Source organism: Pan paniscus, chromosome 2, assembly GCF_029289425.2.
Source record: "Pan paniscus chromosome 2, NHGRI_mPanPan1-v2.0_pri, whole genome shotgun sequence".
In the NCBI taxonomy this organism is placed as follows: domain Eukaryota; kingdom Metazoa; phylum Chordata; class Mammalia; order Primates; family Hominidae; genus Pan; species Pan paniscus.
In genome coordinates this window covers 167,795,763-167,798,200 of record NC_085926.1, presented here as the reverse complement: position 1 = coordinate 167,798,200, position 2,438 = coordinate 167,795,763, and the positions used below count along the sequence as shown (strand labels likewise).

Sequence of the window (2,438 nt, the reverse complement as noted above, 5' to 3'; positions counted from 1 at the left end):
CCTGTCCTCTCACTCTCCTCCCGGACAGCATGAGCTTCACCACTCGTTCCACCTTCTCCACCAACTACCGGTCCCTGGGCTCCGCCCAGCTGCTCAGCTACGGTGCCCAGCCGATCAGAACCGTGTCCAGTGTCTACGCAGGCGCCGAGGCTTCTGGTTCCCGGATCTCCGTGTCCTGCTCCACCAGCTTCCGGGAAGGCTTGGGGTCCAGTGGCCTGGCCACGGGGATGGGCGGGGGTCTGGCAGGAATGGGGGGCATCCAGAATGAGAAGAAGACCATGCAAAGCTTGAATGACTGCCTGGCCTCCTACGTGGACAGGGTGAGGAGCGTGGAGACTAAGAATTGGAGGCTGGAGAACAAAATCTGGGAGCACCTGGAGAATAACGGGCCCCAGGTCAGAGTCTGGGACATTACTTCAAGACCATTGAGGACCTGAGGGCTCAGATCTTTGCAAATACTGTGGACAATTCTCGTATCGCTCTGCAGATTGACAATGCTCATCTTGCTGCTGATGACCTTAGAGTCAGGTATGAGACAGAGCTGGCCATGTGCCAGTCTGTGGAAAGCAACATCCGTGGGCTCTGCAAGGTCATTGATGACACCAATGTCACTCAGCTGCAGCTGGAGACAGAGATTGAGGCTTTCAAGGAGGAGTTGCTCTTCAGGAAGAAGAACCATGAAGAGGAAGTAAAAAGCCTACAAGCCCAGATTGCCAGCTCTGGGTTGACTGTGGAGGTAGATGCCCCCAAATCTCAGGACCTCAGCAAGATCATGGCAGACAGCCAGGCCCAATACAATGAGCTGTCTCAAAAGAACCGAGAGGAACTAGACAAGTACTGGTCCCAGCAGATTGAGGAGAGCACCACAGTGGTTACTGTGCAGTCCTCCAAGATCAGAGCTGCTGAGATGACGTTCACAGGGCTGAGATGTACAGTCCAGTCCTTGGAGATCGACCTGGACTCGATGAGAAATCTGAAGGCTAGCTTGAAGAACAGCCTGAGGGAGGTGGAGGCCCGCTACACCATGCAGCTTGATAGGGTCCTGATGCACCTGGAGGTGGTCCTGCTGCATCCCAGGCAGAGGGACAGCATCAGGCCCAGGAGTATGAGGCCCTGCTGAACATCAAGATCAAGCTGGAGGCTGAGATCGCCACCTACCATGGCCTGCTGGATGACGGGGAGGACTTCAATCTTGGTGATGCCCTGGACAACAGCAACTCCATGCAAACCATCCAAAAGACCACCACCCGCAAGACAGTGGACAGCAAAGTGGTGTCTGAGATCAATGAGGTAAAAGTTCTGAGACATTAAGCCAGCAGAAGCAAGGTACCTTTTGGGAGCAGGAGGCCAATAAAAAGTTCAGGGGTCAAAAATACAAAATAAAATCAAGTTGCTTGCTTTTTTGTTGTTGTTGAATTGCAGAAGTTCTTTGTATATTCTGGATATTAACCACTTATCAGTTATATGATTTGCAAATATTTTTTCCCATTCTATAGGCAGGATTGAAGTCTGGGCAAAAGAGTGAGGCCTTGTATAAAAAAAATAACTGGGCATGGTGGCACATGCCTGTGGTCTCAGCTACTCAGGAGGCTGAGGTGGAAGATTGCCTAGGTGGGAGGTCAAGGCTGCAGTGAGCCATGATGGCACCACTGCATTCCAGCCTGGGAAACAGAACAAGACCCTGTCTCACCAAAAAAGAAAAAAAAAAGTTTGGTCTTTGCCAAGACTAGAAAGAATCCAAGTTTATCTTCAAGAAACTGAAAGCTACTTGAAAGCATCAATCATTGAGCCTTTTTCTAAGCTGGTTGCTTATACCTTTGAGGGATGACTTAGGATCAACAGTACTAAAGTTGGCAAAATAGAATTTGAGTTAGCTGCAAAATATCCTGCATCAGTCATCAATGCTAAATTTATTGCTGTGTCCATGTAGAAAATGGTTCAATGCTTGAGGAGCTCCATTAAGATCAAAGAGATATGCATTGTCATCTTTAACCATAAAAACATTTTCAGTGCCCTTCATTCCTTTCAGTAGATCCAGATTTCTATGTGGTATCATTTTCTTTTGGTTGAAGGAATTTCTTTAATATTTCATGTAATGCAGGCCTGCTTGTGGGGAATTCTTTCAGTTTTTATCTGTCTGAAAAAAATATCCATTTTTCCTTTATATTTGAAAGATAATTTCAGTTGGTGTAGAAGCCTAAATTGACAGGATTTTTTCCCCAGTACTTTAAAGGTATTGTTTGGCTGGGCTTATGCCTGTTATGCCAGCATTTTGGAAGGCTGAGGCAGGGGGATCGCTTGATCTCAAGAGTTCAAGACCAGCCTAGGCAACATAGCAAAACCGTATATCTTAAAAAAAGAAAATAAAATTTAAAATTAGCTGAACGTGGTGGTGTGTGCCTGTTGTCTTAGCTACTTGGGAGGCTAAGCTGGGAGGA

At 47.4% G+C, this 2,438-nt stretch overlaps 1 pseudogene; it reads left to right on the top strand.

Moving 5' to 3' along the window:
• On the top strand, positions 1-1,311 carry LOC100991842 (keratin, type I cytoskeletal 18-like; annotated as a pseudogene).
• Positions 1,312-2,438: the final 1,127 nt, after the last annotated feature.